Genomic DNA, 24,193 nt, shown 5'->3' on the forward strand with positions numbered 1-24,193 from the left:
CCTGCAACCACCACTAAAATACTTAGCACAGTGCCTGGCATATAGTAGGCACTTGATAATGTTTGACCTAAACTGAAGAAAGCCTTGGGCCTTAGGAACATTGAACCTAGAGAAGTGCTAATCTTTCCACCCTTTCCCCAGCCGCCCAGTTTTCATTCCCTGAGGCAACCGTTTTTCCTCGGTTTATATAAACAAATATATATATATACCTACACACATATTTATATATTTCCCCTTTTTAAAAGTAAAACAATAACATACTCTAAACATTGTTATGCACATTGTAGTCATCCCAAAAAGGAATGAAGTTCAATTCTGTGGGGACTTCACCCAAATGAAATTGTAAGCATTGGTAGGTTTTTGTGTAAGACTCTTGCTGGAGCGTGGATAGGTGTGATTGGTGAGTCTACCATCTACCAGTTACAGTGAGATTGTAACAGCATTTTTTTCTGCACAACAAAGAAGCTTTGTAAATAAAATTTTAGCATTTTGAAAAAAAATGGTAGGCACCATTTAATTTTTTTTAAATTTTGAGATAATTGTAGATTCACATGTTGTTGTAAGAAATAATATGGAAGAATCTTGGTTACCTTTTACTCATATTTCCCCAGTGGTAACATCTTGCATAACTGTAGAAAAAAATCAAAGCCAGGAAATTGACTTTGATACAGTCCATCCACCTTATTCACAGCTCACCAGTTTTACATGTACTTATTTATGTATGTATTTAGTTCTGTGCATTTTCATCACATGTATAGATTTGTGTGATCACCACCACAGTCAAGATACAACAGTTACATCACAAGACTCTCCCATGCTACCTCCATCCCTCCCACCCTTTTTAACCTCTGGCAACCAATAATCTGTTCTCCATCTCTATGATTTTGTCATTTTTAAGAATGCTACGTAAGGAATTCCCTGGCGGTGCAGTGGTTAGGACCCAGCACTTTCACCGCTGGGGGCCCAGGTTCGATCTCCCTGTTTGTGGAACTAAGATCCCATAAGCCAAGTGGTGTGGCCAAAAAAAAAAAAAAAAAGAATGCTATATAAATTCTCTCAAAGGTATGTGACCTTTGAGATCGGCTTTTTTTCATTCAGCATAATGCCCTGAAGATCCATCCAAGTTATTGCGCATTATCAGTAGACATTCTCTTATATAGCCATAGTATAGTTATCAAATTTAGGAAATATAACATTGATAAAATATTATTATCTATAATCCATATTCCAGTTATACCAGTTGTATTAATTATACTCTTTATACTATTGCCACCGTTGCCCAGCCCAGTATCACATTATGAGTATGATTGTCAGGTCTCTGTAATTTTCTTTAACATGGAACAATTCCTTTTTTTTGTCTCTAATAACTTTGATATATTTGGAAAATACAGGTCAGTTTATGTTGTAGAATGTCCCTTTTTTGGGTTTGTTGTTCTTCATGGTTAGATCCAGATTATTCATTTTTGTCAGGAGAAACATGGAAATGATATTGTATATCCCTCAGCATATGCATGATGGCAGTTCATTCCATTGTTGGTCATTTTAACTTTGATTACTTGATTAAAGTGATGTCAGCCTGATTTCTCCATTTAAAGTTATTAATTTTTGCTTTCGTCATTGATAAGCATTTTCATGGGAGGATACTTTGAGTCCAAGTAAAGACCCTGTTTCTCATCAAACTTTCACCAGTGTTAGCATCCCTTGAGGTTTTTTTTTTGTACCTGAATTATTATTATCATGGTTGCAAAACGGTGATAAACATTTAAAGGCCAACAAAAAGGCAAAGCTAACTTCCACTTCAGCATCCAGTTAACAAAGAAGAAAAAACAATTCTTTCTTATATATATGTTAATAATATAAAAGCAAGCCTAAAAAGGCAAGGGGTAAATCGTATAGAAAAGGATAATAAATTTAAACCCTCCCCAAGAGTATAATTTTTAAGAGAAAAATGTTACAGTAAGGGGTAATTCTTTTATTTTTTAATTTTTAAGTTTTATTTATTTATTTTTGGCTGCGTTGGATCTTTGTTGCTGCATGCAGGCTTCTCTAGTTGCAGCAAGTGGGGGCTGCTCTTCGTTGCAGTGCGTGGGCTTCCCATTGCAGTGGCTTTTCTTGTTGTGGAGCATGGGCTCTAGGCGCGTGGGCTTCAGTAGTTGTAGCACGTGGGCTTCAGTAGTTGTGGCTTGCGGGCTCTAGAGCGCAGGCTCAGTAGTTGTGGCACACGGGCTTAGTTGCTCCACGGCGTGTGGGATCTTCCTGGACCAGGGCTTGAACCCGTGTCCCCTGCATTGCCAGGCGGATTCTTAACCACTGCGCCACCAGGGAAGCCCAAGGGGTAATTCTTTTTTTTTTTTTAATTTTATTTATTTATTTATTTATTTATTTATTTATTTATGGCTGTGTTGGGTCTTCGTTTCTGTGTGAGGGCTTTCTCTAGTTGCGGCAAGCGGGGGCCACCCTTCATCGCGGTGCGTAGGCCTCTCACTATCGTGGCCTCTCCTGTTGCGGAGCACAGGCTCCAGACGCGCAGGCTCAGCAATTGTGGCTCACGGGCTTAGTCGCTCCGCGGCATGTGGGATCTTCCCAGACCAGGGCTTGAACCCGTGTCCCCTGCATTGGCAGGCAGACTCTCAACCACTGCGCCACCAGGGAAGCCCCCAAGGGGTAATTCTTGAGAAGTTAAGATTGGATCGTGAATTACAGAATGATAAAAGCATGTTTGAGAATCTGAAGGCAGAGGTAGTTTAAAAAAGTTTTTTCAGGACAATGTTAGGTTTACAGAAAAATTACAGAGATTGTCCAGAGTTCCCATATACTCTGCATCCAGTTTTTCCTGTTATCAACATTACCGTGGTACATTTGTTACATTTAACAAACCAGTGTTGATAAATTGTTATTAACTGAAGTCCATACTTTATTCAGATTTCTTTGGTTTTTACCTAATGTCTTTTTTCTGTTTTCGCATTTTGTCCAGGATACCACATTGCATTGAGTTGCTCTATTTCCTTAAAGGTCCTCTTAGCTGACAGTTTCTCAGACGTTCTTTATTTTTGAAGACCTTGCCAGTTCTGAGGAATACTGTTCAGGTGTTTTTGCGCAGTATCCTTCAATTGGATCTCTCTGATGATTTTTTAAAAATGATTAGACTGTAGTTGTGACTTTTTGGGAGGAAGACTACAGAGATAAAGTGCATTTTCATCACATACTATCAACATGACTTACATTGTTGATGTTGAGGGTGATCACCTGGCTGATATGGTGTTTGTCAGGTTTCTCCATTGTAAAAGTTATTGTTTTCTTCCCCTTTTCATCTTATGCTCTTTGAATGAAAAGCACTATGTGCAGCCCACACTTAAGGAGAGGGGCGTTGTGCTCCATCTCTTTGAGGGGGGTGCGTATTTACATAAATTACTTGAAATTCTTCTGCATGGGATATACATCTCCTTCCCAACTCCCATTTATTTGTTTGTTTAGTTATTTATATTAGTGTGGACTTGTGGATTTTTATACTTTAGGTTACAATTCAATACTACTTAATTTTGTTGTTCAAACTGTTACAGCTTGGCCACTGGGAACTTTTTCAGTTGGCTTCTGTGTCCTTTTGACATTGTTGTTGTTGTTGTTTTAGCACTTTCTTACTTTCTTGTACCACAAAATGTTCAGGGCTTATCTTGTTTATTTCCTTCTTCACTCCTAGGATCAGTCATTTCTCCAAGGGGCCCTGGTTCCTTTCATTGGAGGATGGTATTTAGAAACTAAGATCTGAGCATTGTGTGCTTATTACTACTAGGGTATCGTTGCTCCTAGGCCTTCTTGGCTGACAGAGCAAGGAAATATGTGAATATCTGAACCTGTGAATATATAATTTCTATAGATATTTCTTTTATTTTGTTTATTTTTAATTTTTTGGCCATGCTGCGTGGCATGCGGGGTCTTAGTTCCCTGATCAGGGATCAAACCCATGCCCCCTGCAGTGGAAGTGTGGAATCTTAACCACTTGACCACCAGGGAAGTCCCTTGTTTTAAAATTTTTTAGTTATTTAAAATTTAAAAAAATTTTTAATAAATATTTTTATTTTTAACCATCTCATTCCATGTTAAACTAAACATGAGTTTCTACTAATGTTTCCAACTCTAAACCATCCCAGCTTCTTGTTGCTTAACTGTCCCACTGCAATGGTAAGTAACCTGGCTTTTGGTTTTGTTAACAGTGTCTTTCACAGAACAGAAGTTTTTAATTTTAATTAGTCCAGCTTACCATTTTCGCCCCAATGGATCGTACTTTTTTTTTCTTTTTTTCCTTTTTAAAAATTTTCTGGCCATGCCATGCAGCACGTGGGATCCTAGTTCCCCAACCCGGTATCGAACCCGTGCCCCCTGCATTGGAAGCACAGAGTTCTAACCACTGTACCGCCAAGGAAGTCCCTGGATCCTGCTTTTGATGTTGGCTGGAAAACTCATAGTGAAACCCAAGGTCATGTAGATTTTCTCCTGGAAGTTTCATAGTTTTGCATTTTACATCAGAAATAGCTTTTTGAGCTTCTTTTTTTTTTTTTTTTAAAGTATTTTTATTTACTTATTTATTTGGTTGCACCGGGTCTTAGTGGTGGCAGGCGGGCTCCTTAGTTGTAGCACGTGAACTCTTAGTTGCGGCATGCATGTGGGATCTAGTTCCCTGACCAGGGATCGAACCTGGGTCTCCTGCATTGGGAGCACAGAGTCTTACCCACTGCGCCACCAGGGAAGTCCCTGAGCTTCTTTTAAGTGAGAGATTTTTACTAGTTGAATAAGTAATATATTTTGGCTTTTTCTTTCTCCCTTTAATTTTTTGGATGGGATATAGATGTCAGTCTTAAGTTTCATGGTTAGAAATGGTGAAATGAAATTTTAGAACTTTAGAGGTGAATAAAAAGTTCCAATAATTTCAGAATTGAAATACCATATGTCATATGGAGAAAATAAATCTCATCTTTTCCCAGCTGTTACTCTGATTGAGGGTACAAGACATATACAGTAAAAATCAACATTAAGAGACAACATATAGGGCCTTCCCTGGTGGCGCAGTGGTTAGGAATCCTCCTGCCAATGCAGGGGACACGGGTTCGATCCCTGGTCCAGGAAGATCCCACATGCCGCGGAGCAACTAAGCCCGTGGCCACAACTACTGAGCCTGCGCTCTGGAGCCCGTGAGCCACAACTACTGAGCCCACGCACCACAGCTACTGAAGCCTGCGTGCCTAGAGCCCGTGCTCCACAAGAGAAGCCACTGCAATGAGAAGCCCACGCACTGCAACGAAGAGTAGCCCCTGCAACTAGAGAAAGCCCGCGCACAGCAACGAAGACCCAACGCAGCCAAAAATAAATAAATAAATTTATTAAAAAAAAAAAAAAAAGAGAGACAACATATAGGGTAATGTTTAGTTGTGTTTTAAAAAACCCTAAAATTCTGAGGGGACCAAGGTCAATGTGAGCTAGACTAGTAAGGGAAGGCATCCTGGAAGCCAGACTTGAATTTGGTCTTGAAGGACTTGGCGATAAAACTTTCTTAATTGAGGGGTGGGACAAAATGTAGATTGTAGGCAGTAAGGGAGCTAGGGGGGAAAGACAGATGGAGATAATCTTGGCTGATGAGGAAAGGAGAAAAAGGATGGAAGGAAAGAAAGGAGACATGTGAGGTGTGTGTTTTTGCATTCAGAGGTGAAAGATCCGATTGGTAGAGGGGATTGAAAATTCCCTTTCCTGTACTTGGCAGGAATCATATGCCTCAAGTATAGGAATTAGATGCCTCAAGATGCTGGATTTTGTGGTTTTTAAAAAAAATTTATTGTTTTTGAACAAGTAGTACACTCCTATGATTCAAAATTCAAAAGGAAACAAAGAGCATACAGTGAAGTCTCCTTTCTGCCTGTCTCCCAGCTACCCAATTTGCATTCCTTAAAGCAACCAGTGATTACAAATGCATTTTTCCTAAGTGCTGTATAAGCAAATATATTTGTATTTATATATTCCCCTTCCTCTTTTTAAAGAAACAAAAACATAGCGTTCTCTAAACATTGTTCTGCACATTGCTTCTGGCCCCACACTTAATGTACCTCTACTTAATGTAATGTGTCAACTCATTCATTCCTGGGGTGCCTCTTTCTGCTGAGCATGTATAGTTATCATGTGGCTGAATGAATGAAACAGTGATAGTCCTCTGAATGTTTCTTTTTAAGTCTGAAAATCACTGAAGATTTTATAAACAAGCCAGTGATGTGCTTGTAATTGTGTGTTAACATATCTATCTCTTAGTCTATGTAGAAACTGTTGCCCTGCTGATCGAATTAAGGAAATCCTGATTCTTTTTGTAAGGGGAAGAATCCTTTTGAAATGGGAAGTGGACTTCCTAATGCTGATTTTAATACTTACTGAGTTTTCTTTTTAATTTTATTTATCTATTTTATTTATTTATGGCTGTGTTGGGTCTTCGTTTCTGTGCGAGGGCTTTCTCTAGTTGCGGCAAGCGGGGACCACTCTTCATCGCGGTGCGCGGGCCTCTCACTATCGCGGCCTCCCTTGTTGCGGAGCACGGGCTCCAGACACGCAGGCTCAGCAATTGTGGCTCACGGGCCCAGCCGCTCCGCGGTATGTGGGATCCTCCCAGGCCAGGGCTTGAACCCGCGTCTGGAGCCTGTGCTCCGCAACAAGGGAGGCCGCGATAGTGAGAGGCCCGCGCACCGCGATGAAGAGTGGCCCCCGCTTGCCACAACTAGAGAAAGCCCTCGCACAGAAACGAAGACCCAACACAGCCATAAATAAATAAATAAATACTTCAAAAAAATTAAAAAAAAAAAAAAGGCCATATGAGGCTTTTCTTTTTGCGGGGGGAGGGCGCGTCAGGTGGCAAGCGGGATCTTAGTTCCCCGACCAGGGATTGAACCCATGCCCCCTGCATTGGGAGCTCAGAGTCTTAACCACTGAACCGCCAGGGAAGTCCCTGAGGCTTTTTGAATAGGTCACATAGAAAATAAATAAAAATGAGAATATAGTGAAATTGTAGTGAACATAATGGATAATAGTTTCTCTCCCCTTCACAAAAAAAGCCTGTTTTTTTTTTTTTTTTTTTCTTTTTTTTTTTGGCCATGCCACGTGGCTTGCGGGATCTTAGTTCCCCAGCCAGCGATTGAACCCAGGCCATGGCAGTGAAAGCGCTGAGTCCTAACCACTGGATCACCAGGGAACTCCCGGAAAAGTCTGTTTTCTAAACTATGCCATTATTATTGTTCTGTGAATCTTGTTCTAAGAGTATGCCAAAGTGAATGTCTTTGTGTGGTACCATATTTACAGGTTGTGGTGCCAGTGAAAAATATGTCATGATTTTAACTACTAAAAGTTTAAGTGATCTGCTTTTATAAAACATAATAGGAACTGGGAAATTATTTTAATGACTATTTTCTAAAATATTCACATGGCTTTTTCTCTTTAAGAGGTCAAGTAATTTGTCTAGAAAATGTAACAGTATTAACCTGTGTTGTAAGTGATTTAACAGTAATTGAATGCTTTGCTAATATGATGTGGAATACTAGTGAGCTGACTCTGGTCAAAATTCAGACCTTTGGAATGTCAGATTTGTTCTTCCAAGAGGTTGGGGCTTTCCTAGGCACGCAAGGTAGAGACTTCCTGAAAATTATGGCAGAGAGCCTCTGCATTTTAGAGCTTTATTTTACAGTTGAGAATGGAGACCTAGAGAAGGAGGTCACCACCTCTAGGGTGTGCAGGCAGTGGCTTCCCTAGGGCCACAGGCTCCTTTAGCTCTGCATTGAATTTACCCTTCATGCTTGAGAATTGTTCCAAGAGCTTTTCTCATCGACTTGGTTAGTGTGACATCCCACCCTAACCCCATCCCAGGCCTTACTGTAAAAGGATTTCTTTTTCCCTGGCACAAGTACTTCTTCAGATACCCAGTTAATGAACAAACCTAGAGATATTGGTTGAGCATTGAGGTATTGGGCTAGGTATAAGTGAGAGAGGCAAATATGTGTCCTATCTTCAGGGATGTTATGATGTTGTTGTTTAATTGGATCGGGAGGGTGATGTTCATTCATAGAAATGTAAGGAGGCATTGATTTGAAATCAAACAATGCAAATAAAGACAGGAAATATGTTTTTCATATTCTAATTGGGTTGACAAAATTTTAAGAAATTCATAAGCTGAGAATACCTGTTTGATCCTTAGTCATCCATCACTGGCACTCTCCCTCCCTTGACACAACCCCCCCTCCCCCATTTTTTTTTAAAACAGTGGTTTAATTGTCTTGTTGCAGAGGTGATACTTTTATTTAGTCAGAATGCTGGAGCAGTGGGTGTTTGTTTATAGTCTAAGATGCATTTTAGGGTGTTCTTTTTCCCTCAGGGCTGAACTTTGTAAAGTTCTAATCTGGGATGATTATGCTAGGTCTGAATGTATCCTTTATTCTACTTTTAGCATTGCTGTCAATTTATCATAAGATTTTTCTTTTATACATTTCTGTTAGCTGAAGAGTTGGCCATGGAAAATCTGCTTCATTCACATATACCTTTATCTATTACAGTGTGTGAATATTTTCCTATATTTACCATTTATTCATGGAATGTTTATTGAGAAGATATATGCTCTATGCTGTATGAGGCACTGGGGATGCAAAGTTGAAGAAAGCTCATGGCTTGAAGGAACTTTAAGAGAGGCAGACAAATGAACAGATAATTCTAATACTGTGTGTTACGTGCAAATGATAGAGCCTCTTCAGGGTATTGTGGGAGGCAGTGGTTCTCAAAGTACAGTCTGGGGACCTCTGGAGGTCCCCGAGCTCTTTCTCAGAGATCTGCAAGGTCAAAACTATTTTCATAACTTAAGACATTATTTGCTTTTCTTTTGCCCTTATTTGTTTACGAATATACAATGGAGTTTGCCAGAGGCAATATAAATTGTGATATCTCAGTAGATTGGGTGCAAAGCAGAGATGAGAATCTAGCTGTCTTCTATTAAGGCAGACGTTAAGGAGATTTGCAGAAGTGTAAAATTGTATCACTCTTCTCACTAAAGGTTTTCTTTGAAAAATATGGTTTTTAAAACTAAAATATGTTTAAAAATAAAATGTTTTTAAGTAAACATTTAATAGATTTACTATTTTTTACATGAATAAAAATTTAAAATCCTTGGTTTTAATTTCAAATTCAGTAAATATTGATAGATATAACCTACATAGACAAGAGCTTTTGAGTCCTCAGTAATTTTTAAGAGTGTGAAGGGAAGCTGAAACCAAAAAGTTTAAGAACCACTGGAATAGAAATTTCTAAACTGGTCCTCAGGAGAGAGGTGGGCAAGGAAATATTCCTGTGGAAGGTGATACCAGGGCTTAGTCACAGGTGTTTAAAAAACTGCCAGCTGTAATGTAAAGAGGGAGGGAGTTTCAGAAGATAGGTAGGAAGAGGTGGATCACAAAAGGCCTTGTATGACAGACTGAGAAGTTTGTTTCCTCTCCCATAATCAGAAATAATAGTTTCTAAAATATGTTAATTTCTAACCTTACATATGAAGTGCTATTGGAAGCTATTTTACTATATATGTATTTTTAAATATAAGGAGGTTAGAAGATTGTGTTTTTGATTTTATTTGCTAAATTGGCTGTCAGCATTTTGTATATCAAGGCTGTTCTTTGCTTACAATACTATTCAACATTGACAACAGATGAATAATCTGTGACTTCAAGTCCTTAAAGAAATTATTGTATTTCCTATAAAATGTGGGTTTCAGGTAACCATTTGTCAGTGATACCAAATTCTTGTAAACTGTTTTTAATATGTCAGTTATGGTTGTAAGTTAATACTGACACTTTCTTCTGAACCTAGAGATTAAGTTAATAAGAAAACTCAGAGCCTAATGTTCAAATAGAGGACCAATGAGAAAATATTAGAAAAGCATATATCTGATAAGGAATATATATAATAATATAAAGAACATTTACAACTCAATAATAAAAATTTAAATAATCCAACTTAAAAATGGGCAAATAAACTGGTTTGAATAAATGTTTTTCCAAGGAAGATATAAAAATGGCTAATAAGCACATGAACAATTGCTCAACATTATCAGTCATTAGGGAAATGTTAATTGAAACCATAATGAGATGCGCTTCACATTACAAGTATGGCTATAATCAAAAGGTAGACAATAACAGATGTTGCATGTGGATTTGGAATCCTCATACATTGCTGGTTGGATTGTAAAGTAGTGCATCTGTTTTGGGAAAGCACTTTGTCAGTTCCTTAAAAAGTTAAACAGAATTACCATATGACACGGCAATTCCACTGCTAGGTTTATAGCCAAGAGAATTGAAACACATGTTCATACAAAAACTTGTACATGAGTGTTCAGAGCAGTCTTATTCATAATAGCCAAAAAGTGGAAACAACCCAAATGTCCACAGCTAATGAATGGATAAGCAAAATGCATTTTATACATACAGTGGAATAGTATTCAGTCTTAAAAAGGAATGCAATTCTTATACATGCTGCAGTATGGATGTTCCTTGAAAACATTATGCTAAGTCAAAGAAGCCAGTCACAGAAGACTGTGTATTGTATGATTCCATTTATATAAAATGTCCAGAATAGGCAATTCCATGGAGAAATATTTGAAACAATTTCAGACTTAATAGAAAAGTTTAAAAAATGATAGAGAGTTAAAGTTATATGGATTACAAGCTATCCTCAAGACTTTTCATATTTTCCTGTGGAAGAAAAAAACATGTAAATAATAAATGAGAATTGCAAGTACTATTAAGTATTATGAAGGTAGTAGAGTGGTAGGGAATGAACCAGGTTACAATCTTAATTGTTGTGGTACACAGGAAACTTCTTAGAAGAGGTAACTTTTGAATTGAGACATGGGTGTTAGAAGGTGGCAGATAACCTGGGGCAGAACATTCTAAACTGAAAGAATAGCAAGTACAAAAGCACTAAGTTAGGAACAAAGTAAGTGTGAGAGGAACAAAAAGCAAATCATTATGACTAGAAAGAAGTCAATGAGGAAGAATGGAAGATGAAGTCAGAGGTAGACAAGTACCAGATCATAAAAGGTCTTTGTAGTGCATAGTTGCAACTCAGGTAGGGTTACAATGGGAAGTTTTGGAAGGTTTTAAGCAAACAATTGGAGTAATCTAATTTCTGCTCTGTGAGGTACATTGTAGTTACTCTGACACAGACAAACTGTAGAGCAGCTAGAGTGGAGGCAGAGAGACTGATTAGGAGGTTGTTGAAGCAGAACAGCCCAGAAATGCTGATAGTGGCTTAGACCAACGGTCCCCAACCTTTTTGGCACCAGGGACTGGTTACGTGGAAGACAATTTTTCCACGGAGGGTTGGGGAAGGGGGTGGTTTCAGGTTGATTCAAGCGCATTACATCTATTGTGCACTTTATTTCTATTATTTTTACATTGTAATATATAATGAAATAATTATACAACTCACCATAATGCAGAATCAGTGGGAGCCCTGAGCTTGTTTTCACTTGCCACTCACTGATAGGGTTTTGGTATGAGTCTGCAAGCAATTGATTTATTACGGTCTCTGTGCAGTCAAACCTCTCTGCTAATGATAATCTGTATTTGCAGCCGCTCCACAGCACTAGCATCACTGCCTCGGCTCCACCTCAGATCATCAGGCATTAGATTCTCATAAGGAGCGTGCAACCTACATCCCTTGCATGCACAGTTCACAGTAGGGTTTGCTCTCCTATGAGAATCTAATGCTGCTGCTAATCTGACAGGAGGCGGAGCTCATGCGGTAATGTGAGCGATGGGGAGCAGCTCTAAATACAGATGAAGCTTTGCTTGCTTGCCCGCCTGCCACTGTGTAGCCCGGTTCCTAACAGAGTATGGACTGGTACCGGTCCATGGCCTGGGGGTTGGGGACCCCTGGCTTAGACTGAGGCTATGTCAGGGACAGTGGGAGTGTTGGTTGAGTTTGGTATGTTTTGGCTGGTAGAGCCAGTTTTTTTTGTTTTTTTGTCTGAGATGTTGTTTGAGGGGGAGCAGAACAGGAGGATATCAATAGTTTACACTGTTAAAATATTGGAAACAATCTAAATACCCATAAACAGTGGTATATCTACACAGTGAAGTACAGTCCAGATGTAAAAAAAGAATCAGGAAGATCTCTATGAACTGATACAAAGTAATTTCCAGGATTGTTAAAGAAAAAAAGCAGAGTACAAAAGAATAACTATCTTTTATGTTGACTAGATTAACTAGGATGTATTTAAAAGGCATCCTTAAAGTTTGCTTTTCTCCTTGTTTCCCAGCTTTTGCCAGTATTTGATAAAATTTGAAAGCCCGTTTTGAATTGTAAATACCTGTCTGTCGCACAATTCTTAGGTGTATTTGAATACTTGATTATTCTGTTTTCTGCTTCCTTTTCCTCAAGCCACGTGGGACAGCCCATATTGGAATGTCTGTATCAGTTAGTGTTTGAGACTCTGGGAGAAATGCTTGGTCCCTATAACGCTATCTACCTTCTTAGAAAATGTTATATATACTTATTTCTTGTTATCATTATATCTCGTAATTTCTTTAAAACAAAAAATGAACAAAAGTTCATAAAAATTTAGCACTCCAACATCAGCTGTTTTTCTACTTAATTACCATTTTTTTGGGGGGGGTCATGTCACGTGACATGTAGGATCCTAGTTCCCCGACCAGGGATCAAACCTGTGCTCCCTGCAATGGAAGCATGGATTCTTAACCACTGGACTGCCGGGGAAGTCCCTTTATTAACTTTTAGTAGACATACTTAACTTTTTACATAGTTTTATGTAACACTTCTAAAGTGACTGAGATGTTTTCTTAATATTTTCAGTGATTTTATATGTATGAAAGCTTTACATCTAAGATACTGATATATTTCAGTAAGGAAAAGTGTTATTAGAGTTGCTGTTTTCTTCAAAACAGGGACTGAATGAAGTAAAATGCCTTTGGGGTTAAGCAGAACGTTAAGTGGGATTTTAGCTACACGTATAGTTTCTTTAATTCATTCAGTGAACATTTTTGATTACCTGCCCTAATCAAAGGCATTTTGCAGGTACTTGGATTGTAAATATGAATGACTCTCTACTTGCTCTGAGGGATCCACAGTCCTGTAGGGGAGATAAGCAAACTAATATTTGTAATGCACTGTAATAAATGAGTTACGTACAAGTCACAGCAGGATCCCATGGGAGTAAGCCTTGGGGGATCAGAAAGGGCTCTAGAGAAAATGCCACCTGAACTGGTGTAGGTGCATAGGAGCTGGCCTGATGGACAGACAGCAGCATCTGCACCAAGGCTTGCACCCCAGACTCTCTCATACTTAATCTTGTTGTTACCAGAATTTAGTCAAATAGTGTCTTGCATTTTAGGTAAATGAGAGATGGATGATATAATTCAGTATGGAGGACAATTCAGTATAGGAATTATCTCATTGTTTTAGTTTAAGGAGGAGATACTATTGGCGGCAAACACTAGATGCCTCCCTTTTGTACATTCCCTTATTTATTAGACCATGATTTAGTTGTTAGGGTGAATTACTGGTGAGTACAAAAGACTAACCCCTGGACTTACAAGTGAGAGTGCGAGAATCCTTAGGTGAAGCTTTTGTTCAGAAGAGACATGAGGCTTTATATAACTAGGGGAGAGGAGGTTGACCCTGACTCTGAGAGAAGCAAAATGGAATTTTGGAGGAAACATGCTTTCTCAAGGAAACTAGTATTAGAGATCTTGGGCTGATGACTTAGGCCAGATAGATGTGTTCACACTACAGACTTCAGTGAGATGGATAATGTTGTTGCCTCAGTTACGGAGACAGTAAAAGAATAGTTTTCGTCATCGTGTGTGTATGTTGATAGTATTTGGACCCTATTTTGGTTTATTAATTTACTAATCTATGTATAATAGTAATAGATTCCCATGGGATTAAAAACCTTTTCAATATAAGAAAGTTGAACAGTAGAAACTCTCCCACCTCTAGCCCTCAGCCACCCTGTTCCTATTTACTGCATTCCTCCAACACTCCACTCTGTCCCGGAAACTATTTATTAGACTCTTATGTATTCTTCTAGAGTTTCTTTACATAAATAAAGGCAATAAAAGTACAGGCACTTTTTTCTATCCAAAAAACTCACCAACTCCGAAGGTAGCGTATTATACCTGTTGTTCTGCAGATTGGTCTTCTTACCCTCCCCTTTGTACATTGTGTGTTTTACTTAACAGTGGAGATCTTTACCAAAGATCTTTCCATAGAGTATATCGTTTTGTTTTGTTTTTTAACTTGTATGATTTCCCTTTGGATAATTTATTTAACCAATTCCCTGTTGGTAGACGTTTGGCTTGTTTCTGATTTTTTATTATTGTAACAGTATTGCAGTGAACTACCTTGTACATATGGCATTTTGCCCATATGCAAGTATATAATTATGGAATAAATTCAGATGTGGTATTACTAATAAAAGGCCATGTATCTTTGTAATTTTGATAGATATTGCTAAATTGCCTTTATGTTTGGACCCTGACTCTCCCACCAATGAAAAGGGATAATGTGTGTTTCTCTCCCCCCTTCCCCAGCTTTATTGAGACTTAATTGACATATAACATCGTGTAAATTTAAGGTGTACAATGTAATGATTTGATACAGGTATATATTGCAAAATATTTACCACAATAAGGTTACATAATTCACATACTTACCATTATGTTGTTGTTATGCCGGATGATGTGTATTTCTTCACAGCCTTGCCAACAATGTACCATGGCAAACAGGTTGAAAATTGTATAGTTTTAATTTGCATTTTTCTAATGAGTGAGGTCGGGAGTCTGTCCATATTTTTAAGACTCCCCCCCCCCCCATGTTCTGTGAACTTAACTATTTCACGGGGTTTTTGAAGCAGAAATTGTTATCCTTATTTATACTTTTTTTTTCTAATTCAAGTGTAACATATGTACAGCAGAGTATATAAATCTTAAGGGTGTAGTGAGGTGGATTTTTATAAGCCTCTGACACTCATTCTGGATGTTTTTTGGTGATTTTTACCAAAAGATGTCAACAAAGATTTCAGACTACAGCCAGGATATATATTCTTTTTTCAAATGGTCCTTACATGGTTTGTGTACTAAAATATTAAAGGTTGTAGTTGTCTTATTAGGACATGAGGAAAAAGAATCAAGTTCACATGAGGCATTCCTGCTACCTGATGGTGACTGTAAGATGCATTTCTATATCAAAGGTGTTAAAATGTAGAAAACACTTCATCTTAAAAATAATGAAATATGTTAGATAATGCTAGATTGGTTTCCTTAGAGGTCATACTAATTTATACTGTCACCAGGAAGGTAAAATGTTTTGGTTATTCCATATAATCTCAAACAGTTGATACTGTCAGATCTTTTTGTCAGTCTAGCAGATGCGATATAGTGGTTCACTGTGTTTTTTTTCTTTTAACTTTTTTCAGTGAAGTATAACACATGCAGTAAATGGCAAAAAATAATCAATATATAGTATCATGATTTATCACAAAGTAAACAGATCCATGTAACCATCACCAAGAAGTAGAACACTGCCAGGAGACCAGAAACTCTCCTTATGTGTACCACCTCCCACCCCACTCACTTCTGCTTGCTTCTTTCCCAAGGGTAGTCACTATTCTGACAGCTAACACCCTAGAATTAGTTATGCCCATTTTTTGAATGTTATATACATGGAATCAAGCAGGTATCTCTCTCTGTTCTCCACCATGTGAGGATACAATGAGAAGATGGTGGTCTGTAAACCAGAGAGAAGTCCCTCACAAAGAACCTGACCATGCTGGCACCCTGATCTCAGACTTCCAAGCTCCAGAACTGATGTTTGTTGTTTAAGTCAACCCTCCCCACCCACCCCGCAAAAAAAGCAAAAAACCCCAATGTGTTCATGAGATTTATCCATGTTATGTGTAGTTGTGAGTTGCTCCGTGTAGCTTAGTAAGATGAACAAAGGTATATTCTCATTCTTACAGTGTGTAAAAGAGTGGTTCCCATTATTTGTGTATGTTTGAGGCACACTTCTGGTTTTTATTTTTTTGAGGCGTTTGCAAATTATTTTTATTGCTGAAATATCTTTTTTAATTCAGATGCTCATATCTAAATAGATTTAAAAAAGTGGTTTTTGAATCCTTTTTCTGGATTATTTATATTTGTAATATGTAATAGATTACTGTGGTTCAAAGATTAAAAAGTATAAAAAAAGTAAACAGTTTCCCACCCTTTTCCCAGCTACCCAGTTCATGTCTACCCCAATTCCCTAACATTTCACTCTGCCCAGGAAACTAATATTACTAGTATCTGTGTAATCTTCCAGTGCCTCTTATACTTAGAAGCAAATATGAATATAGATTTTTATTTCTTTACATCTTTATCCCTTTGCCAAAGACACATCATAGCAACTATCCTGTGCTTCTTTTTTTTTTTTTTTTTGCTTAACAGCTTGCATATTTTTATGTATCAGACTGTGTTTATAAAGCTCTAAGGTACTAAATTCATTTTCATTGCAATATAGTATTGTGCTAATGTATCATAATTTATCCATTCTGTTTTGGGTTTATACTTTTTGGCTAGTCTGAGTAATGCTGTTGTGAACATTCTAGTAAATATCTTTTGGTGAAACGTGTACACATTTCTTTTGGATTTATATCTAGGGTGGAATTCCTATGTCATAAGGAATGTAAATTTCCATTGCTCTCCATTTTCAACAAGCCTGGGTATTATTAGTTTCTTTAATTTTTATCTATCCTGGTGGGTACACAGTGGTATCTTATTGTGCTTTTAGTTTTTATTTTCCGGAGTACCAGTGAGATTGCTTTTATTCCCCCCTATGTTTACTGGCTATATTGGTCTTTTGAGAAACTGTATTTTTAAAAAAGCCAGAATATATAATCTCCATTTGTTAAACAAAAAGAAAGAAAAACAGACTAACAGACTCATACACTAGCAGTCTTTTTTTTTTTTTTAATAAATTTATTTATTTTATTTTTATTTATTTTTGGCTGCGTTGGGTCTTTGTTGCTGTGCGTGGGCTTTCTCTAGTTGCAGCGAGTGGGGGCTACTCTTCGTTGCAGTGTGTGGGCTTCTCATTGCGGTGGCTTCTCTTGTTGCGGAGCATGGGCTCTACGTGTGCGGGCTTCAGTAGTTGTGGCTCACAGGCTCTAGAGTGCAGGCTCAGTAGTTGTGGCGCACGGGCTTAGTTGTTCCGCAGCATGTGGGATCTTCCCGGACCAGGACTTGAGCCCGTGTTCCGTGCATTGGCAGGCGGATTCTTAACCACTGTGCCACCAGGGAAGCCCCACTAGTAGTTTTAATCTGGTCATTTCTTGGGTAATGGAGAAATATTTGATTTCATGGGTATCAAAGATTTTTTTCTTTTTTCTTTTTGGCTGTGCCGTGTGTGGGATCCTAATTCCCCAACCAGGGATTGAACCGGCGCCCCCTGCAGTGGAATTACAGTCTTAACCACTTGACGGCCAGGGAAGTCGTCAAAGAATTTTTCTAAAAAATTATTTATTTATTTATTTTGGCCATGCCGTGCATGCATGGCCTGTGGGATCTTAGTTCCCCGACCAGGGATCAAACCCGTGCCCCCTGCAGTGGAAGTGTGGAGTCATAACCACTGGACCGCCAGGGAAGTCCCTCAAAGAATATTTTTGAGTGTTCTAATTGCATTTTATAAACATAAATGTTGGAATAGAAATTGCATTTCTTTGATGTAGGGCTAGGACTTTGTGGTAGTATGTGAAGAGTACTGTGGGTTCAGTAGGAAAAGGAGAGAGATGAGCACCTCTACTACGAAGTGATTTTTGGAATTTATTTTTTAATAATATTATTTTTAAAATAGCAACATTGTTACTGGTTTGTTTATTTTATTTTATTGAGATATAGTTGATTTAGAATATTTATAGTAGTTTCAGGTGTAGGTACAACATAGTGATTCAAAATTTTTATGAATTATACTCCATTTATAGTTATTGTAAAATATTGGCTATATTCCCTGTGCTATACAATATATATTTGTAGTTTATTTACTTTATACGTAGTAGTTTGTACCTCTTAATCCCCTACTTCAGTCACACCCCTCATTCCCCCACTGGTAGCCACTAGTTTGTTCTCTATATCTATGAGTCGGTTTCTTTTTTAAAATTTTTAAAAAAATTTTTATTTTTGGCTGTGTTGGGTCTTCATTGCTGTGTGCGGGCTTTCTCTAATTGTGGCGAGCAGGGGCTACTCTTCCTTGAGGTGCGCGGGCTTCTCATTGCGGTGGCTTCACTTGTTGCGGAACACGGGCTCTAGGCGCATGGGCTTCAGTAGTTGTGGTGCGCGGGCTCAGTAGTTGTGGCTCACGGGCTCTAGAGCTCAGGCTCAGTAGTTGTGGCACACGGGCTTAGTTGCTCTGTGGCATGTGGGATCTTCCCGGACCAGGGCTCGAACCTGTGTCCCCTGCATTGGCAGGCGGATTCTTAACCACTGTGCCACCAGGGAAGCCCCCCCCCCTTTAAACAACTATTTATTTATTTATTTAATTTTTGGCTTTGTTGGGTCTTCATTGCTGCACACAGGTTTTCTCTAGTTGCGGTAAGCGGGGGCTACTCTTTGTTGCGGTGTGCGGGCTTCTCATTGCGGTGGCTTCTCTTGTTGTGAAGCACAGGCTCTAGGCGCGTGGGTTTCAGTATTTGTAGCACATGGGCTCAGTAGTTGTGGCTCACGGGCTCTAGAGCACAGGCTCAGTAGTTGTGGTGCACGGGCTTAGCTGCTCCGCGGCATGTGGGATCTTCCTGGACCAGGGCTCGAACCTGTGTCCCCTGCATTGGCAGGTGGATTCTTAACCACTGCACCACTAGGGAAGCCCTAGAAGAGTACTTTTGCTTGAACAGGGACCAGAGATAGAACCTGTGTAGGGGTTTTGGTTTCATCATGTGCTGTTCTCAGTGGTTGGATGAGCTTTTGAAACTCTCCCCCGACCCCTTTAAAGTTTAATGAATATTTGTCCAGAACTTTTTTCTTCTAGTAAATGCTGCTTGATTTCTTTTCACAGTGAAGTTGTGAGTGGATCTTCATGGTAAGGTTGTTAATAACATTGTTTTTACCTAAAGGATTATTAGGAACTTTAAGAATAAAGTTTATTGAATTCTGTGTTTGAAGAAATCAGAGTAATTTTGTTTACTGTCCAAGAAGACTAAGCAGTATACTTACATTCATTATTAACCTGTATTGTGTCAAATTGGTTATTATTTTTTGCTTTCCTTTTCTCTTTTCCCTTTTAAATAGACATTATTTTTTTAGAGCAGTTTTAGTTTTACAGTAAAATGGAACAGGAAGCACATAGAGTTCCCATTTATCCCAGCCCCCCCCCCCCACAGCCTCCTCAGCTGTCAACATCCTGCACCAGAAATTTGGTTATTATTATTTTTTTTAATTTTATTGATTGATTGATTGATTGATTGATTGCTGTGTTGGGTCTTCGTTTCCGTGCGAGGGCTTTCTCCAGTTGCGGCAAGTGGGGGCCACTCTTCATCGCGGTGCGCGGGCCTCTCACTATCGTGGCCTCTCCCGTTGCGGAGCACAGGCTTCAGACGCGCAGGCTCAGCAATTGTGGCTCACGGGCCCAGTCGCTCCGCGGCATGTGGGATCTTCCCAGACCAGGGCTCGAACCCGTGTCCCCTGCATTGGCAGGCAGACTCTCAACCACTGCGCCACCAGGGAAGCCCCTGGTTATTTTTGAGTTGACTAATTCCTTTACTTTTGGGAAAGTAAACAGTTTGATACATTTTGACATCATTCTAAAATTTGTTTTATAACTTTCCTTTCACTTTAAAAAGCATATTATTGACCTTATTTCAAAAGAAGCCAAGACTAGAATAAAATTATTTGCTTCCTAGCCAAATTTTATTTTGAAGATTCCAAATGAAAAAGATTTTCAACTTTAATAACAGCAATCATGCTCTCCTTTGATTCCTGCTAATTTAATGAAACTTGAAGATTTTTCAGCCTTTTCTCCCTTTTTTTTAAACATAAAATGTTCTAACCAGATGGTTGAAATTTTTTATTAAAATTTCTGACTTGGAGTATTACTGACAAATATAGACAATTCCAGACTTGGCATGTGGCGCAAGTTCCAGTCCAATTTGGTTTTTAAAAATTAATTAATTAATTAATTTGTTTGGCTGCGTTGGTCTTAGTTGCGGCACGTGGGATGTTCCTTGCGGTGTGTGGGCTCTTTGTTGTGGTGAACGGGCACCAGAGCATGCGGGCTCAGTAGTTGCGGCGTGTCGGCTTAGTTGCCCTTCCGCATGTGGGATCTTAGTTCCCTGACCAGGGATCGAACCTGCGTCCCCTGCATTGGAAAGGCGGATTCTTAACCACTGTACCACCAGGGAAGTCCCTCCAATCCAATCTGAGTGGGCTTGCCCAGAAATGAATTCAATGATAATGATTAGGACGCTACTGTCACAAAGGTCATAAAGTCCTGAAATGTTGTTTGTGAAGAATGGGACATAATGGCTGAGAGGAGAGAGCTGTGAGCTCACTGATCCTTGGAAAGCACTCATGAATTAGAGCTCAGATGAAAAGGCAAAGCCATAAAGTTTTATGAAGTCTATAGGATTTTCTCAGTGAGCCAGAAAAGTGACTCAAAAAATGATTGATATTTTTCACTACATTAAAATTAATGTCCCTCTAAAAACACCATAAGGAAGATGAAAAGATAAACCACAAACTTGGGAGGAAAATTGTAATATATGTAATAGAGAATTAGTGTCCTGAACAGGGCCACCTTTATGGATGTACAACCTGTGCAGTCACACAGGGCCCCACACTTATTTTAATGCTAAGCTGTTACTGTCTTGAAATTAATTTTTGAATAAGTGGCCCTGCTTTTTTATTTTGTACTGGGCACTGCAAATTATGTAGCCAGTCCTGGTCCTGAATATACACAGCATATTATTTCATAAGAAAAAGACAATCCAATAAAATTGTCTAAAAACTCTGAACAAAGGAATGCAGAAAGGAACATAGATCATTAATAAACTTGTGAAAAGGCCTTCAACCTTATTAGATCTTCAGCCTAATCAAGTACAAACAGATTACAGTGTGATACCATTTTATGTATTCTGTATTGCTACAAATTAAGAAATCTGACTCTACCAGGTATTGGAGAAGATGTGTTAGCGATTCATATACTGCTGGAGAATTGGTAAGGTGATTCAGTTGAAGACATGTTGGCATTTTTGGTAAACTTGGGAATTTGGATGTCCTATGTATGACTCACCAATTTTCCGCTTCTAGGTTTAAAGCCTAACCCTAAAGAAATTCTTCTGTAAGTGTACCTGGAGACTTGTATAGTAATGTTGATAAAAGCAAAAAACTAAACCATACAAATGTTTGTCAACAGAGTAGATAAATACACCGTGGCATATTTATACAGTGAAATACCATATAGAGCAATGAAAATGTAACATGGATAAAGCTCAGAAAAATATTGAGTGAAAAAATTCAAGTCGCTGAAGACTTCATTCATATTTAGAAATATATTGAGTGAAAAAATTCAAGTCCCCGGAGACTTGGTATGCTATGATAACTTAGCATACCAAGTTATCAAGCTGAAAAAGGGAGCAGGGGACACAGAACTAAACAAAATATTGTTTAAGGACATAATACATATGTGACAAAGCATGTTTTAAAAAGTAGTGGAATAATATTTAGGATAAAGGTTGGGAGGAGAGGAGCATGTAGGTAATGTTACTGATGTTCTTATGTGGCGTGGTGATTTACAATTTACAGTGTTCATCTTAATGCTTGCTTACATTCATCTTTCCATATATTTTGTGTGTGTCAAATATTACATTAAAGAAGAAAAGGGGAAAAATGAAATAAGTTACTCATGGTTAGCAGCTTATGATCCAGATGGAGGAATAGATTGGGAAATAGAAAGGAAACTAGCATATTACAGAAAAGAGGTTTCAAGAAAGAGGAGGTAATCTACATAAGATAATTCAGATAGTTGCACAGGATGTCCACAACTCCCTTACAGCTGTAACGTTCTGTAACTTAAATATTGTGGTTCATGTGTTTTCTGTATTTTCCCCATATTTAAAAATACAGTTATAAGCAATTATGTCATATAAGTAGTAAAATTACTTTTAATTTAGTCCATTTAGGTGTTAATATCTTTTATCTTCACCCTTTTTGGCAGCATATCTTCTAATCTGAAAAAGTCTTCCATGAAAACTTCACTTTTAACAAATAAGTAATGCCATCTGTTTTCCTAAAAGACTGAAATGGGGGCTATCATTTCAAGGTAAGTATCCAATTTCGTATCTTTAATTACTTATATTATTTTTTCAGAAGTTAAGTAAAGAAGGAAGATGTGAATCTTGCTTAGATCCTAAATCTTTTAGTTATTCTGGGGTGGGGATGGGAAGGAAGTCCTAGGCCTTGTTTTAAGATAGTCAGGTACTTAGGATTATGTTTACCACAGATTAAACCCAACTTTATGAAGGAGAGAGGAGGGGTCAGTAGTGTTTAAAGCTTTTTAGAGAGGTTAATTGAAAACTGAGAGCCTTTTGGATTTGGCAGTTAGGAGGTCATTGCTGACCCCAGCAGAGGCCATTTCAGGACAATGTGGCTGAAAATAAGTTTGCAGTAAAGAGTGAAGAGAAGGTGATAAAGTGAATATTTTAGCACTTAAGTGATTTATTGAACCAATATATGGTATGTACTTGGGATGCAGCAGTCATTTCCCCAAGCACTGGAGTTCTAGTGTGACAATATATATCTTTGTTTAAGCCTCTTGTAGATAATTTAATGCCCAAATATTTTTTCTCCAACTTTATTTAGATATAATTGACATACAACATTGTGTAATTGCTGAACTATCTTATGCCATTTTTTACTCTTGTCTTCTGTGTGATAAATTACATGATCTACCCTAGTTATACTGTTAACGAGGGCAGATATTCTCTGCCTGGGGAATGTTAACTTGTGTGTTAGACTGGGCTGATAGTCTAGCAGGCAAGTTACGTGCTTAGCACTTGTCACTGTGATAAGTGATGCAAAAGTGAAATAATGACTACCTGAATGAGTGGTGGGAGTGGAAGCTGGTGGTCTGTGAGTTCATTTGGCAGGATAGATTTCAAAGGCAGATTTGGCAGGGAATATGGAAGAAAGAAATCATATATATGAATCTAAGATTTTGAGTGGCTACAAGTATGATGGTACCATAACATAAGTAAGGAAACCACAAGGAAAGACTGGTTATTAGGGGGCAAGTGGATGGGACTATAACATATGAATTCTGTGAGACACATTTTGATTTTGGAGGTACAGGTAGAACTTTCAGAATATCTCCTTAAATGTGGAAACATGAGACTAAAATTTAGAAAAAAGATAATTTAGGGCCCAAAGATACAGATTTTGGAGCAATTCACATAGAATTTAAGCTGTGGAAGTAGATAACATTTCCAGTATCCTAGCAGAGAGAAAAAGGTAAAGTACAGAACTTTAAATGTTTTTAAAAAGAATCAGTAAAGGAAAAATAAGAGGAAAGGTATGAAGGTATTGTGTCTTTCTTTGAAGCATAATGAAGAATTTCAAGGAGAGGTTCTTGAGAGGGATGAGATGCTTAGAAAGATTAAGGATTTTAATACCCTAGAAGGGCATTAAATTTAATTAAATTCAAGAACCCCTCTAGGGCATTAATATAACCTAATAATTAATAATTATTAGGTTCATTATGTAATAAAATAAGATAATTATTAAGAGGTTCTTGATAACTGAGAGAACAGATTGAGTAGACCAGGATGAATTATAAGAGGTTAAGTAAATGGTTTTACAAAATACAGAAAAGCATGAAGTATAAAATAGAATGTTTTTCAAGAAGTTTGTGCAGGAAATGAGACAGTGATCATTTTGAAGAGTTAGCCACATAGAAGATATTTTAGCATTAGCACTTGGTATATTTTAGGTGAAAGGGAATGATCCATCAGAGTAGTTTAAATATGTAGAATAGTTTAAATATTAGAGTGATTAATTGCCTGAAGGAGGTAAGAAGGTTTGAGATCAAGGACCTGGGCAAAGGGCTTAACTCTTACAAAAGAGTAGCAGCCATTCTGCTTAGAAACCAGAGG

The 24,193-nt window shown here is 38.2% G+C and overlaps 1 protein-coding gene across 6 annotated transcripts in view; it reads left to right on the forward strand.

Moving 5' to 3' along the window:
* PIK3CB (phosphatidylinositol-4,5-bisphosphate 3-kinase catalytic subunit beta) overlaps window positions 1-24,193 on the forward strand; it is a 194,414-nt gene that overhangs the window by 25,159 nt on the left and 145,062 nt on the right. For 5 of the 6 annotated variants that reach the window (XM_082393690.1, XM_082393692.1, XM_082393687.1 and 2 more), the window contains exon 2: window positions 22,261-22,365. The exons of the other annotated variant lie outside the window; for it this stretch is intronic. The gene's annotated coding sequence lies outside the window, so the exon portion shown is untranslated. The remainder of the gene's footprint in view (window positions 1-22,260; window positions 22,366-24,193) is intronic. 6 annotated transcript variants of the gene reach the window in all.

This window comes from Balaenoptera borealis, assembly GCF_965194805.1.
Source record: "Balaenoptera borealis genome assembly, chromosome: 5".
Lineage (NCBI taxonomy): Eukaryota > Metazoa > Chordata > Mammalia > Artiodactyla > Balaenopteridae > Balaenoptera > Balaenoptera borealis.